Source organism: Hipposideros armiger, unplaced genomic scaffold, assembly GCF_001890085.2.
Source record: "Hipposideros armiger isolate ML-2016 unplaced genomic scaffold, ASM189008v1 scaffold_552, whole genome shotgun sequence".
Classification (NCBI taxonomy): domain Eukaryota; kingdom Metazoa; phylum Chordata; class Mammalia; order Chiroptera; family Hipposideridae; genus Hipposideros; species Hipposideros armiger.
The window spans coordinates 585021-602831 of NW_017731902.1; the positions used below are offsets into that span (position 1 = coordinate 585021).

The 17811-nt window shown below is 37.9% G+C and overlaps 1 protein-coding gene and 1 pseudogene across 1 annotated transcript in view; one reads left to right on the forward strand and one right to left on the reverse strand.

The window, feature by feature from the left end:
* The window catches only part of SHROOM3 (shroom family member 3), a 336716-nt gene that overhangs the window by 304848 nt on the left and 14057 nt on the right, over positions 1-17811 (reverse strand). The gene's annotated exons all lie outside the window — the stretch shown is intronic.
* LOC109371175 (ubiquitin-60S ribosomal protein L40 pseudogene) lies at positions 135-514 on the forward strand (annotated as a pseudogene).

Below are 17811 nucleotides of genomic sequence, written 5' to 3' on the forward strand. Positions count from 1 at the left end.
TATTTATTTATTTATTTATTTATTATGAAGGTTTATATAATTCAGTTTACCAGGCCATTATGATCAAGCTCTTTGGGGAAATTTTCTAAAATTATATATACTCTCGCTCTTTCTTTTCATCGCCAGCAGATGCAGAGATGCAGATCTTTGTGAAGACCCTGATAGGTAAGACCATCACACTCGAGGTCAAGCCCAGTGACACTATTGAGAATGTCAAAGCTAAAATCCAAGACAAGGAGGGCATCCCGACTGACCGGCAGTGTCTGATTTTTGCGGGCAAACAGCTGCAGGATAGCTGCGCTCTCTCAGACTATAATACTCAGAGTCCACACTGCACTTGGTGCTTCATCTGCAGGTGGTATCATCGAGCTTTCCCTCCGCCAGCTCACCCAGGAGTACAACTGCAACAAGATGATCTGCCACTAGTGTTAAGCTCGCCTGCATCCCTGTGCTGTTAACTGCTGTTAACTGTCACCATACCAACAACCTATGCCCCAAGAAGAAGGTCAAATAAGGCCCCTCCACCATCTATTTGGCCCACAGGGTGGCCTCCTGCTCAAATCACATGGCCCTGGGGCTTCAGTAAAGTTTCCCTTGACTGAGTAGTAAAAAAATATATATATATACATATATATATATATATACAGATAGATAAGATAGATAGATAGATAGATAGAGATAGAGATATAGATATATAGATAGATAGATAGATAGATCTCCCTAACACAAAACTAAACTGCGAAGTACAAAATCACTTGTACTCTCTAGTACAAAGTCTAGGGAAGATGCAAAGATCATGCTGAAAATGATGTTGGACTAAATGTCCTGAACCTTGTAACATTATTTACTTTCTCAATAACCTTTAATGGTTCTTGCTGCCAACTTCCCAGCAATAGAAGCCCTTTATAATTTGACCCCAATTTATGTTTTCAAATTTGTTTCCTAGTCATATACTCTATAATTTAGTCAAATATAACCATTGCAAAGCATGAAACTGTCCCATATTTTATATTTTATTGTATTGAAATATAATTCACCTACCATGATATTCAGCTTATTAGAGTATACAGGTCAGTGTTTAGGAAAAAAGACATACACTGGATCTCTTGTGTCTCTCAGATGTCCCTTCAAATGTACCTAGCCTTGGAACAGGAAGTATTCAATAAATGGTGTTTGATTACAACTTTTTCTTATTGTTGGATGTTGGACCTATTCTTGATGCATTCATGTGTCACTTTCTGACTTGGATAGCAAGCTCTATGGGTGTTAGGACTAAGTAAGTCCCCTCCCACTTTTGGTAACATTCCAACAGTCCCTGCTTTTAGATTCGCTACATAAGGGAAAACATGTGGCCATAAAGAAAGAAGGAACTAGCACTTCTTTTTTTTAAAAGATTTTATTGGAGAATTGGGGGAGGGAACAGCGTTGCAGAATTGGGGAAGAGAACAGACAAGTTGTCCTTTTATTCTTCAGTCTAGTTGTGGAGGACGTTGCTTCACTGGCCCAAGTTGGCACCATCATTGCGCTCTTCCTGGATGAGGCAGATCAGTCGCTGGCTTCCGGACGGCCGCTCACGCTGGCTGCTGGCTACACACGGTAGCCCATGGCAAACCACTGCAGCAGGGGCTGCAGACCATGCCGTAGCTGGCGACTCACGGCAGCCCAGCTCCAGATTGAGCTGTTGTTCAGCATGTTAGCTGTAGAGGGCAGTGTCACTAGCCCTCATATGTGGGATCCAAACTGGGGCCGTCTGGCATCCCAAGCCAGCTCTTAACCAACACGCCACTTGGCTGGCCCAGAACTAGCACTTCTAAGAGGCAGCTATCTTCAGATAGCTGCAACTAACTTAGAGCTATGTGGTTCCATAAAAAGGTACCCATAGCAGATTAAGGGTCACTCAGATGTGCTTTCTTTGGTCAAGACATTTACCATTCTTTTTGTTATGAAGGAAGTGAAGTTTCATAACACAAGTGGAGTTTGGTATTATAAAGTAGCATACACATGTGCGCATGTGTGCGTGACGTGTACACGCACGCGCGCGCGCGCACACACACACACACACACACATGCACACACACATCCTCTTTACCTCTTCCACTTAAAAAGGTACAGACATAGCACAAGATAGGAACTTGATATCCTTGGCAAATTTTTGGACCAGCTTTTAATGGGAGTATCACAAAGATTTGACTGAAGAACTCTCCATTAACACCACTACTTTCTGTTTATGGAATTACTGACAGACCATCACCTGATCATAGGGTATTTGTCTCCTTGATGGCATACAAAAGTGAATGTATTAGATGAATTAAATCCTGCTTGAAACGTGGCATGCTAAATTGCCCATGGTTGGCTTGGTGGCAGTACTCTAACATAATAATGAATTCAGTCTGAGCCTAGAGAACACATCCTTGGCAAAAGGCTTCTTGGCATTTTCAGCCTCATTCATTAAGTAGGGATACATTTTCCAAGAGCTTCATTAGCAGTTGAAGGTGGGAACAATCCATTAGGCCATGCAATTCTCCTTTTATAACCAGGTCAGTCCTGTTCCAGAGACTGTTGTTCTATACAATCTGGCAATGCAATCAGTTTTCAGCTCTGTGAAAAACTCTCACCCCATCAAAAACAGGCCATTTTTATGACTACTTATCTTGATTGTATGCCATTTTTTCTTTTTATTCTTATGTTCTTCTTAATATTTATTTTGCCATCCAAAAGTGTTCTCTAATCCGTGGTTAATTTTATGTTAGCTTCAATAGTAACTTGTTTTCCAAGTACTGTATTAAAAGGAGTATTCCACAGAATACAGTGAGTAACATTTTCTATCTCTTGAGAAATGGCTTTCAATTACCCAGTGCTTTATGGTTTTCAAAAATTCACATGATTCTCACAGAAACCCCATTAGGTAGACAGGGAGACACAGTACAGTGAGTCTGTGGTCAAATCACTCAGTCATTAATAAGTCTCTTTCCTCAACAGCAAAATAGGCTTTATAATAGGACCTCCTTCATAAATGTGTTGTAAATGATGAATTAATGCATATAGAGCATTAAGTTTATATATCTATTAAGAAATAATTATGAGTTAGCTATACATCTGATGGGGGGCTAATATCCAAAATTTATAGAACACTCATTCAACTCAACACCAAAAAATAAACAATCCAATTAAAAATGGGCATGAGACATGAAGAGACATTTTTCTAAAGAGGACATACAGATGGCCAACAGACACATGAAAAAAATACTCAACCTCACTAATCATTAGAGAAATGCAAATAAGAACCACAACGAGATACAATCTCACTCCTGTCAGAATGGCTATCATCAATAAATCAACAAACAACAAGTCCTGGCGAGGATGTGGAGAAAAGGGAACCTTTGTGCACTGTTGGTGGGATTGCAAATTGGTGCAGTCACTATGGAAATCAGTATGGAGGTATCTCAAAAAACTGGAAATGGAACTACCTTATGACCCAGCAGTTCCACTCTAAGGTATCTATCCAGAGAAATCCAAAATGCTAATTTGAAAAAAATATATGCACCCCTGTGTTTATTGCAGTGCTATTTACAATAGCCAAGACTTGGAAACAACCTAAATGTCCATTGGTAGACGACTGGATTAAAAAACTGGTACATTTACACAATGGAGTGTTACTCAGCTATAAAGAAGAAGGAAATCGTACCATTTGCAATGATATGGATGGACCTAGAGAACATTATGCTAAATGAAATAAATCAGAGAAAGACAAATACCATATGATCTCACTTATATGTGGAATCTAAAGAACAGATTAAATGAGCAAACTGATCAGAAACAGTCTCAGAGACATAGAGAAAAAACTGAGGGTTGCTAGATGGGAGGGGAGGGGGGACGAGGGAGAAGGTGAGGGGATTAGAAAGCACAATCAGTAACCACAATACTGCCACAGGGATACAAAAGACAGTTTGGGGAATATAATCAATAATGTAAAGATTTTGTAGGGTGTCAGAGGTGCACATGTCTTGTTAGGGAGACCACTTCATGTATGGTGTAGATGCCTGACCATTGCACTGTACACCTGAAGCTGGAGCTAAATAATACTGAATGTCAACTATAATTATACACATACACACACACACACACACATTCACAGGATGTGGAGTACAGCATAGGAAATACAGTCAATGGTATTGTAACAACTATATACAATGTCAGAGGGGTAGTAGATCGGGCTTATCACTTTGTGAGGGGTGTAAATGTCTAACTATTACACTGTTTTGTACTCCTGAAACTAATAAAAAAAAGAGCTAACTATAAGTTTTGTTTTTAAAAAATGTTATTAAAGTGAAGCTTTAAATAAGATCTTTTCAGAATTTTACCAGATAGAACTTAGTTGACCCATTCTTGACATTTTTTATCTTAAATCTCAATCTTCCTTCCTATAAACTCGGTATCTTCAACTGGACACTGTCTTGCCTCTTCAAACTAAACCCAGCTTCATTCTTTGACTGGAATCTTTCCTGACCCCGATCCTCTCGCTTATCTAGAGCACTAAATTAAGAGGTTAGAGAAAAGAGGGAAAGGAGATGACCGGGAATTTAAATGGGACACTGGGTGGCTTTGCCCCTAAAGCTTATTACACATCCTCCAACCAGCAGCCCTTCACGCTTTCCCCACCTCCAATACCCATCTTACCCTGTAGGGGTTGACATTGTAAATTCTGGAAGGAGTGGGCCATGACCTATAGTCACATCCAAAATTTATTTTGTTCAATACTGAAATACTTCTTATGGCTATATGCCTACATTGAATCGCCATAACAAACAAAACACTGTACTACCTTAGATTAGAAATACCTTTGATAATATGATCTTGGTTAATCTAAAGTGTGACTTTCATATATATATGTGTATATATATATAATGTATATATACATACATATATATACACATATATATGTGAATATATATGTATATATATATATACATATACATATATGCACATATATATGTATATATACATATGCATATATATAATTTTTTTTTGTTTTGGCTTTAATTCTCATAATAATTATGAATTAATCTAGTAATGTTAAAATGAACCCAAGTTCATTACAGCAAATAATAACAAGGTGATAGCTACTGAAAGCTCTAAGAGGGAATTATAAAAACTACAAAAAGTCTTAGTTAAGAGACCAGAAATGGTACTAGTTGTATTACTATTTGCTCTTTCCAAGAATGTTACAGTGAATGCCCTTGTACATATACAACTGCGTGTACACGAGTGAATGTTTCTGTAAGTTCAAATCCTACAAGTGGTATTGGTGGGTTAAAGAGAATGTGAATTTGTAATTCTAGTAGATGCAGCCAACTGCTCTCTGTGGGTGTTGTATCAATTTACATTTCCACTAGCAATGTATGCAGAATGTTTCCTCCCACTCTTGCCAAATCTTGGCCAATAGGATAACTAAAAATTAATCCCAGCCCCTCTGATGTAGCCCTATCACTACGCCTTGTAGTTGAGAGCACACTTTTCCAGGGGACTGAATCTTGCACTCTAAGCTGTGAAAGGGGTCTCTTAAACGCCTTTATGTTAATTCAATATTGTCTGTGGGTCTGTAATTTCTCATGTCCCACCTTCTAGAAAAATAGAGTCAGCTCAAATCAAGCCTAAACGCCTCATTTCCATTTTAAAAATTAGGTATTGGAAAGCAGGGTGCACCCTTGGAAATCAGCCTTATAACCAAGTCATTCTGGTTGTATTATAACTTCCTCAAGCCAATGCAAACGAGGGACCAACATGCCTCAGAACTCATCGAAATTATTCTATGACTAGGTTTATAAAACTCGAGACTATATATCTCCATTTTGAGTCTCGTTGTGCTATCGCTTTCTCCTCACTTAGTTCCTTGAAGATCACCAATGGCAGTTTTGGTGTCTTCTGTAAGGTCTCTACAACCTTGGTTAGCATTACCCAAGTACATGGAGGCAATCACCATGCACCTGGCCTTTGCTTGCTCTGGATTGGAATTCATTGCTTAGCTGCCTCCGCCTCTTACCAGTATTTGCTCTAGCCTTTATAGTTCTATGACCATTCTCCTTTATCCATAATTTAAAGGCAAACAGGCCTGGGTTTGAATCTCAGAGGGACCACAAACAGGCCACATGAGCTTGGGTCATTAATTTGATTTCTCTAAGCCTCAGTTTACTCATCAATAAAATGGAGATAACATGCTTCCTCTTCTGGGTTCTGGAGAAAACCAAGATAATATGTATATAAAGCATCCAGCATAGGGTTGGCACAAGGCACACATACAACAAATAATTTCCTTCTATTACTCCCTTGGCAGAGAAGCAAAATACTATTATAACAGTATTTTACTCTCTTAAGCCTATGTTGTCATTGTATCTTCAGCCCCAAACCCAGGCCTATTCCTTCCTTGTCTCTTTTTATTGCTAAAATGTAAAGTTAAACAAACAAACAACAAGAGAGATTCTTTTATTACCCTTCGTTCTTGTTAAGTTTTCTTTAGTTTGATTATTTTTTTGCATGGCTTCTGCTGATTCTGGAGTTAGACTTATTGTTACTACTACAAGGTGAATGTTTTAGACTCTCCCATGATAAAATGCATTATTATTATTTACTGAAAGCCTAATGCATCCAGGAAACAGCAGGGCCCCTCTTTCTGTACTGGTCAGGAAATATTAGAGTTGGCCATGCTTCAATGTCGATGGCCTACAGACACTGCTCTCAGTTCCTGAGAGTCTGTCTACAAGGCAGAAGACACTAGGTTCATACAACTATTTTTGCAGCCAAAATCTCTACTCGCTAATAACAATAAATTGTACTACGCCTTGAAAATTCACAAGGCAAGTTAGAAGAGAACATAAAAGAGGAGGAACATGAAGGAGCAGATGCCGTGGGAGAAGAGAAAAACAATTTTGCTTTTGGTTTATCTGATTAGCCTGTGATAATTCCCTCTACAGAACTGTCCATCACTGCCTCACTTGGGTCAGACAAGAGTCTGACCCGAACGCCTAGGCGACAAAGGGCAAACAATGCCAAATTCAATTTTAGCTGATCCTTGAAAGGAGGAAAAAATGTTCTTCAAGGAGCCTGTTGAGAGCACCACATGAACCCCACATTTTTCATTTTTGACATGTTAGATCTTAGGTTAACACTCTATGATATAAAATAGAAAGCAAAATAAAGAGTAAGATAAAGAGCAGAGACAGACAAACATGGAAATGCTGCCCAGGTCTCCCAGTTTCTGCTCCCAATCCCAGAAATTGAATCTCTTCCCTAGATCCATTTTAAAATTTTATTTCCAAAAGTGACACTTTCCCCACTTAGGGCATAAGTGTTTTTCAAGGGGAAAAAAAAACAACTCTATTCAGAACTAATTAATTTTTCAAAAAAACTTTCAGTTATTAGAAAAATGTAAAATTATACTCCCCCAAGGCCAGCAATTTTATATGTGTCAACAGTCTAATAGTCTATGGGCTTTGGGCTTTTTACACAATTAGTTAATTTGTGTCAGCTCAGGTCCTCTGAGAGACAAATGCCAAAGTGCAAATGTGCAAGACATGTATTGGGGGAAACACCTGTGGAAGATAAAGGGGCAGGAGGTCAGGAATAGGAAGGGAGAGCCTTCTGACCACAACGCAGGCCTGACACCTGTGAACGGCAGGCGGGAAGGAACGGGGGCTGAATAGGCAGAGCTCCAGCCTGCAGTGCAATTCTGAGAAAGTCTTGGCTAGACTGATGGGGATCCCCAGAGCAAATATTGCCTATACTCGCAGGTCTCGGGCATCAGCTATTAATAGAATATACACACATAATAGCTTGGATAAACAAATAATGGGGACCTACTTTGCTAATACGACTCAAGTGAAGTCTTGACCTTTTTATTGAAGAAAATCAAAGCATCTTTAGATCTTCGAAAATTTCCAAATACTGCTTCTGAATGGATGCTAATTCCTGGAGACCCAAAATACCACTGGAGGTCGGCAGCCAAAGAGAAGGCTTACGACGCTCAGATGATAAATGAGTTTTGGGCTCAAGCCTCTCTTACAGGACCCACCCTATGGTCACTTTCTTAGTGTATATGCCTTGAATGTATAATTGATATAGATATGCTTGGAAACTAGCCTAATCGCCACACTGGAATGTGGCAAAAGAGCTAATACCATAGGAAGGCCAAGTGGAAGCTCTTGGAGCTCTCTCCACTCCACCCCAGACAGTAAACTAAGTGCAATACCACATGCAGGAGAATTGCCAAGATTAATGGTGCCACCAAAGACTTAAAAGACTCAGGTGTGGCAACTCCTAACATTTCTATTTCACTTGTGTGTTTGGCCTGTGCAGAAGATGTATTCATCTTGGATAATGATTGTGGATTATTGTAAACTTAATCAGGTAATGCCAAATGTAGCTGCTGTTCCAGATATGATGACTTTTACTTGAGCAAATTAACACAAGTATCTCGCGTCTAGTACACAGCTATTGATCTAGTTTTTCTCCTTCAAACAGTTCTCAAGGATCATAAGCCTTTTGCTTTCTACTAACAGAGACAACAGCACATCTTCATTCTCTTACCTCAGGGCTATGTCAGCTCTCCTGCTCTCTGCCATAGTCTATTCCCCAGAAATCTTAATCATCTTGACATCCCAATGAACATCACATGTATTATAGCTACCTCATTGATGATATCATGCTAAACTGCTTCCCATGAGCAGATAGTAGTAAATATCTTTATGCTTAATGCCTATATTAAATTTCCTCTGCCAAAATAACTAGCATAGATTATATTTTCCTATCTGACAACTCCAAATCCCACTTTCCAAACCAAATATTATGGACCAAGTGTCTAAAGCAAATAAAAAATTATTGCCAAATGTATATTACTTTTCTATGAAACTCTTAGTTTCTCCATAAGAGTAAGATTGTCTTTCATGTGATTAATATAAGTACCACATGAGATATTCAACCAAATTTTACTACTGGACTCACAATTTTCTTTGAATCCTTTATATAATACTGGAATAAATTCTGGTCCTTTGGCTAATTTCTCATTTTCTATGGAGCAAAAAGTCTATTAAGGACTGAATTGTATTCCCCCTCCCCAATTTATATGTTGAAGCCCCAACATGCAGTACTTCAGAGTATGATTGTATTTGGAAATAGGACCTTTAAAGAGACATTAAAGTTAAAATGAGACTGTTAGGTTGGGCCCTAATCCAATATGATGGGTGTCTTATAAGAAGAGGACATTTGGACACACAAAGAGATATCAGGGATGTGTGCACATGAAGGGAAGACCATGTGAGGACACAGTGACCAGGTGCCATCTGAAAACCAAGGGGAGAGGCCTCAAAAAAACCCCCAAATCTGCCGACAACTTGATATTGGACTTCTAGCCTCCAGAACTCTAAGAAAAATTACTGTTGTTTATGCCACCTGGTCTTTGTGCGTGATTTTGTTATGGTAACCCCAGCAAACTAATACATAAGCCTGTGGTGTAAAGATGTAATATGGCTTTTAAAACTTTCAGTACTAAGATGTGTAAAGGTCACAAAACAAGGGTGAAAATGTCTTTGTCCTTGTGTCTGTTTTGGTATGTTTGTGCATCTGTGTCTCTACTGAATCCCTATTTTCCTCACTATCTTTCCCTCTCTTGATGACTCTTTCCTGTTCTGTTTTGTTTTGTTTTGGGGGGGGAGGGTGTTTTATTTTACCTCCTCTTTCTCCTTCCTTCCCCCAAACTCTTCCAATTAACTAGGTAATACTAGTGATATTTAGTATGTATTACCACTGTTCTAGGACCTTTAGTTCTACTAACTCTTTGAAACCTCACAATGATCTTATGAAGTAATTAGTACCTTTTATCCCAGTTTTATAAGGGGAGAAATAGAGGCACAGAGTGGTTAAGTAGCTTTTCTAAGGCACACTGTTAGCAAGTCATAGAGCTCAGATTTGAGTCCCCAAATTCCAGCCCTTAGAGCTGGTACTCTTAACCACTATGCTATGCTTGATTTTACATACAAGAGAAGGATGCCTGTGGATATGTCCATTCACAAATTTGCTATTTTTATTAACTTGAAGGCCAATGGAGAGAGCATTTTATGTCTTATACCCAAGTTAAAATCAGTTTTAAACTTACATAGCCTCAACATTTTTCCTTTGGTAAGTAATATTAAAAAGTTGTCTTTCTTGGTAATGGCTGAAGTCCATACACACATAATCCAAAAGAATCACATACATACAACATCTAAATTCAAATATAAAACTTCTAATGATAATGAATAAGAAGTATGCCTTGATATTATAACAAACACATGAATTTACCCTATTTGATCTTCACAAGAACCTTGAAAATTTGAAAACATTTATTCATAAAGATATATGTACCCCTATGTTCATTGCAGCATTAGTCACAGTGGTCAAGACATGGAAACTACCAAAGTGTCCTTCGATAGATGAATGGATAAAGAAGATGTGATATATATATATATATATATATATATTGGAATATTATATATATATATATATATATATATAATGGAATATTGCTGGGGCCCAGAGCCCGAAGGGCAGGGCAAACCGCATCTGCCTTTCCGCCTTGGAGATATCCTATCACTATGGACCAGGCCTTGAAAGGCAGAACCGCCCAGGGTCCGCCCCGCCTCCCTAGCAACCCCGCTACCGCCCATCAGTCTACTTCCTCTTTCTCTTTGAACTTATATAAACCCCTTCTGCTAAAATAAAATTTGAGGCTTGATCAGATCCCTGTCTTGCCTCCATTTCTTTGCGTCTCCCATTTTCTCCCTTTTAGAGATGGCTTGTTCGGGTTCCTGTTGAATGCCCTGCAGGCCGGGGCAGAATATTTTATATATATATATAATGGAATATTACTTAGCCATAAAAAAGATGAAATACTGCCATTAGCAACAACATGGATGGATCTTGAGAATATCATGCTAAGCAAAATAAGTTAGTTGGAAAAAGTTGGGAACCATAAAGTTTCACTCATATGTGGAATATAAAACTGAAAGCGACAAATGAACAAGACAAACAAACAAACAAACAAAAACTCATAGAAAACAGCATAGTGGTTACCAGAGGGTAAGGGGGGAAGGTAGAAAAGAGAAAAGGGGTCAAATATATGGTGACGGAAGGAAATTTGACTTTGAGTAGTGGACACACAATGCAGTATACAGGTGATGTATTACAGAATTGTACACTTGAAATCTATAGAATTTTATTAACAAATGTCACCCTAATAAATTTAATACAATTAAAAATAATTTTTTTTTTAAAAAGAAACTTTTGAGTTAGAAAGAGTGGGTACATTATCCGTACTTTACAGATGAGGAAATTGAGGCTAGTAGAGATTGGTGACAAGCAAGACTATAAGGCCATGAGGAGGTTTTTGGTATAAACTACAGGTTCTCCAGCTCTTTTATACCACTCTTGCTGCTTTTCAGAGAAGTCAAGCCAGCTACAATACTAACACTAGCATTTGCTCAACTGTCATGACATTACTTTAGTCAAAGCACCTAGAATATGCAATGCAGTTAGAACAAGAATTTTACAATTTCCTGTGCCTTAGTCTAGACTGCATCATGACTCAGCATCAGTGAAAGGAAAAAGTTGTGTCCAAGGCACCATATCTGGCTGTGCCGGATTTTTCCTTCATTGATTTTTTTTTCTCTCCATATACTGCTCCAACTTGATCCTGTTTAGTGAATGAGGCCTCATGGCAAACTGAAGCCTGAATAAAAAGCTCCCTGCTGAAGTGCTGTCACAGCCGCTCAACCTAGGCTCCGGGGAACTTTGGCAAGCGGAAGAATCCTTTGTCTTCAGACTATGACAAGGGTGGAAAAAAATCCCAACTATTCGTCTGTGTAGCATCATTCAAGCATGCCTTAATGGGGAAGGTCTAATGAGGAATGTAGTCTTTGAAAATTCTAGCTTTAAAAACTCCCAAAGCATTCTCACTGTACAATGCTACACAATTATAGTTCATAGACTTCAAACTCCAAACCCGAGCCTATGTGACTATTTTACCCAGTTTGATGGCCACGGATGCTTCTTTTCTTCACTGGTTATGTTCAAAGAGATCTTGGCCTGTTATTATAACCAAATGTGTAGGAGAAAACATCCCTATTCTTCCTGGATTCTATGGGGTTAGCAGGAATAAGAGAATAAAAGAAAAGCCAATTTTAAACTACCAAATGAACTGCAGTTGCTCTAAGGCCCCTTGCAATCCTCTCCCCCCTCCCCCACCCCTCCTGCTGTTGACCTATTAATGGATTCCTGCTCTTGAGCTTAACTCTACTTGCAGAGGGGAGCTGGACCTAAAACCAGTTTGAAGGTTTTTGAAGATACCCAGAGCTCCTTTCCAAACAGTGGGCATGCGTTTCTGGCAGGTAAAATTCACTTATAATTATTCCTCTAGAATTGCTCCCAAAGAAATTCAAGAGCACTCACCTCCAACCTCGTAACTTCATGCATGGTCATAATGTTTCTAATTTAAAAAAATACAGGGGCTAAAATACTTCAAAAGTGTATGTGTGATGGAAGATATGTTTGGTATGGGAATTATAACTAAATAAAATTATTTTTAAGTATACGTGTAGCTGGGAAGGGGAAAGAATGGATAAACATGATTGAATATAGAATTTTCTTGATTTAAAAAAAGTCATCACTAAGGGAGGAGGTAACGGGAAGTTATTGCTTAATGGCTACTGAGGACTTCCAGAACTGCTCCAGAAAGTGGCAAGAACGACGGGATAAGTGTGTTCGAAGTGAGGGGGATTAATGGCAATGTGTCTTTTACTGTAATATTTTTTTAAATTATACATTCACCCTATTTTTTTATTCAAAAAAAATGGAAGAAGGCATAATGGACTGAAGGATGTTGTGTCCCCCCAAAATTCATATGTATGGCTGCATTTGGAGTAAGGAATTAAAGTCAAACAAGGTCATAAAGGTGGGGATCTAGTTTGATAGAATTAGTGTCCTTATAGGAAGAGAGCACCCCTCTCCTGAGCCATACCCCACTCCAGCCCTATCTATAAGCCAGGAAGACAGCTCTTACCAGAAGCCAAATTGGCTAGAAATTGGATCTTCGACTTCTAATCTCCAAAAATGGTGAGATAATCCATTTCTGTTGCTTAAGCCACCCAGTGTTTTGTTATGGCAGTCCGAGCAGACTAAGACAGAAGATACTGGAACAATACTTGTACACCTATGTTCATAGCAGCGTTGTTCACACTAGCCAAAAGATGGACGCAACCCACATGTCCATCAATGAATGAACGAATAAACAAAATACAATGGAATATTTTTCAGCCTTAAAAAAGGAAGGAAATTTAGACACAAGCTACAACATAGATAGAACTTGAGGACATTATGCTATGTGAAATGAGTCAGTCACAGAAGGACAAGTACTGTATGATTCCACAAACATGCAGTATCTAGAGAAGTCAAATTTAATAGAGAAAGAAGGTAGAATTGGGGGTAGAGGTTGCCAGGGATTGTAAGGGAAGGGGAATGAGGAGTTGTGCAATGGGTACAGAGTTTCAATTTGGGAAGATGAAAAATTCTGGCGATGGATGGTAGTGGTGGTTGCATAACAATGTGAATGTCCTTAATGCCACAGAAATGTACACTTAGAAACGGTTAAAATGGTAAACTTTATGTTTTATACATACTACCATAATAAAAAAGATGGAAAAGTGTGCTTCCTAAAAGAATGTAAACAATACAGAAATATATGAAGTAAATTGATTTCGCTTTCTATATGTAAATCTTTAATTTATCTGGCTTTATTTTGGCATTAGGAATGACGTGGATCCAGCTTTTATCTTTCCTAGTCCCAACAATATCATTAAATAATCCTCCCCCCCCAACACACACACACATATACCCAACCCTCTGATTTAAAATTTCTCTTTATCATATACTAAATTCTTATTTTTATAGTGGATCCATTCCTTAATTTTCTATTTTGTTCCATGGTGCCATTGGTTAGTCAATTTGTTCCTGCCTCACATTTTAAGGTATCACACTTTATTTAAGATATAATTTATATGAAGTAAAATGCACAGATCTTAAGGGTATACAATTCAATGAGTTTTGACAAATGCATACATCCGGACAGCACATACCACTATTAAGATACGAAACACTTCCATTACTCAGAAAGATGCCTTGTGCCTCAGTCAGTTCTCAAACACCTCACCACAGAGGCAACTATTACTCTGATTTATTTCGCCAACGATTACTTTTTCTTGTTCTAAAAATTTATATAAATGGAATCATTCACTATTGTGTTCTGCCTTCTTTCACTCAAACAGTGCTTTTGCAGTTTATCCATGTTGTTGCATGTACCAGAAGTTGATTCTTTTTTAATGGTTGAGTGGTATTCCACTGTGTGGCTATGCCACTATTTCTTTACCCATTTCCCATTGTCAGACTGTTTAGAATTGTTTCTAGTTCGAGGCTATTATGAAACAACTGCTACATTCTTGTACAAGTCTTTTTTGTGAACATCTATTTTCATTTACCTTGAAGAACCATACTTTTTAATTACTATAGTTTTATAATAAATGTTCATACTTAATAGATAAATTCTTCACTCACTATTTTTATATTTTCCCCAAAACTTGGCTATATTTAACATTATTCTGCCAAAACATACCTTTGGGAATTTTTGGAATTTGATAGACTAATTTGAGAAGAACTAATATCTTGATAATATTTAGTCTTCCCATCCCAAAACATGTTACGTTTTTTCCATTTGGTCAGGCTTTCTTTTATGTCCCTCAATAAAGCTTTTAGTTTTTGTCAAAAAGTACTGCACATTTCTATCTAAGTTACTTCCTAGGTAGTTTTCAATTCTTATTATCATTGAAAATTGGTTCTCCTCCACCCCCAATTATTTTTCCTTATTATTATTACTTCTCCATAGGGAAGCTTCTGGCTTTTTAAAAATTATCTAATAACCAGTCACTTCACTGAATTATTTTTTCTAGTTATTCTACTATGAACTATTTTAAACACTTTGTGGAGGATTTTTCCCCCCAGAAGAAAATGGCAAGCAAATTGCAGTTTTCTAAAGCCTCACTGGATTGCTTTCCAATTCTGCTTTCATGATCACACGCCCTCATAATCAGTGATTTGCCCTGCCAACAAACCCAGCCAGCATTTCCTTTCTTTTGTGTCAATTATAAAACTTTAGAGAAATCAAAAGGAAACTGTCACCTGGAAAACGTGATTCATACCATTCAAACACACATTTTAAGTCTAGTGCATCTGAGAGCTACATACTATAACAGAAAAAAAAAAAGATGTTATTGAATAGTTCATTGTGCTGCCGGTATCCATCATATCTTTCCACTACACACTAGCAATCAAACATACATACGTTCAGTATTGATCCCTCAGATCTGATTGGATTGGCAGGTACTCTCAATAGAATGGCGCATGACAAGGAAATTTGTAGACACTTGAGGGGCTCTTCTTTCCCATCATCATCTCTTCTCCCACAGGTCAAGGGTCCCCATGAGAAGTCAGAGCAGACAGCCAAGGCTGATCCCATGAGTCAGGGGAGCAACGCGATATCATTAGTGGTCAAGAGACTCCTACTGTCAGGTGGCCCATGTCCCCACCTGGCTTCACAAAGTGTAAGATCGCCCTTTTGAAATGCTTCCTCACCCCTTACACTGAAATGCTTCTTTGCTTTCTTTATAATCTAACCAGTTAAGCAGATGATTCACCTTTATAACCCCTAAAGTGGTGAGGCTCCACTGAATTAGAATAATTTCAATGAACAAAAATTTCTCAAACTTCAATTGGTAATACTGCTACTCTTCTGCAGTGCTACCATTTTTTTTCTGTTACAATGTTAAATGCCTTTGAGTCCTCAAACTCCACTGAAGAGTGAAATCCTATCCTCAGTGATTTAGCAAATCTTTGATATTTTACATTATTTTGCTTTCCCAGGATGCTGCACTTTAACTCTCCAAAGACATATGATACACAAAATATGGGCAGAATTTCACAGAGATTTAATATCCTGATATCTGACAATGAGGATCCCAGGCATTCTTCCTTTACAGGAAATCCTAGAATTCTACTGCCTGCATCTTCTGAATGTGGCATATACTGTCTCATTCCCTAAGTTGCCTTATAGAACAACTTTTTAGAGTATCTTGATTCTTTAAATAATTAGGACTCTGAAATGTTTGCTAGAGCTTCATTTTGATCCTCTTCCTCTACTGCTTCAAGTTTCAGTTAATTAAATCAATAATGAGCCATGGTGAGTAATCATCTACTTTGTGATTCTTATTTTCTCCCTTTTTCTGGCTTCTTCTAATTTTCATTACCAGAATAAAAGTGGTCTTTTTCTTTACAATTTAATGATTTTTAATATAGTTAAAGAGCTGTGCACCCATCACTGTGATCTACTTTCAGAACATTTCCATCACCTTAAGAAACCTTGTACCCACTTACGGTTGCTCTATATTCCCTTCTACAGCCTTAGGCAACAACTAATCTACTTTCTATCTATAGATTTGCCTCTCCTGGACATGGCAGGTAAATGGAATTACGTAGTATGTGGGGTTTTAGTTGTGTCTGGCTTCTTTAACTGAGCACAATATTTTTGAGGTTTATCCATGATGTATCATGTATCAATAGTCAGTTCCTTTTTATTGCTATATTGCCAAACAGTATTCCACTATATGGCTATACCACATTGTGTTTATCCAGTTGATGGGCATTTGGATTTTTTCGACTGTGTGGCTATTGTGAACAATGCAGCTCTGAACATTTGAGTATGTCTTTATAGACACTCGTATGTTTTCATTTCTCCTTGGTATACACTTAGAAGCTTTAATTGTTGGGGGATATGTAACTTCTATGTTTAACATTTTAAGAAACTGCCATGTGTTTTTCCAAAGTGGCTGTACTGTTTACATTCCCATCAGCAATGCATGGAAAGGTATATTTTCAATCTCCATGAAATGACAGCATAAATAGGACAAACCAAGGAGTTTTGACTAAGAAGAATGCATCATTTCCCTGCTTGAGAGATGGGAAGGTGGGAGATGATTTTCTTCTGTACTACTTTCTGAATGATTTTCTATTCCGCAGGCTCCCTGGAGTAAGCATAAATGTGGTCAAATGCCATGTGGTGAAAATGAACGCTAAATTGCCAAGATCTCTCATTATGATGAAATGACCCTCCCTGTGCCCCCCCACACACAAACACCATTTTTAAAAATGCTTGATAATTCCCACTAATAGAAAGAAGCAAATGCTTATCTTCATCGCTTTCTCTTTTTTTTTAATAGAGTATATGTTTATTGCTCCATTTTTTAGAGTTCAGGCTGATATAAAAGTGCTTTAACTGAAAGAAGGAACAACGCCTTTTGCATTATTATATTCAAATATGAATTTAGAAAAGAGAAGACTGGATGCATGTTTAGTTTCTCTTGAACTGACAATTTCATACAGCTGACAACATCAAGTATATTACATAAAACCTATTCAGTATTCTATCCGTTCAAAATCAAGTTGAGGCTTACAGAAGACTAATGGCTGTCACGTGAAGCTACTGTTTGTCAGTCTTCAGTGAACTCAAGCAAAAAACAAGGAAATTGGAAAAGGACAACATAGTGAGTCAAAGAATAATCATATTGTGAGGAAACAGCTCCAAAAGAAAAGCAGCTTCTTATATTGAATTTGGCAGTGGGACAAGTTATACAAGGAAACCGCATTTTAGTGTTGAAAAGTTATTCTGTTGGGATGGGTTGGAAA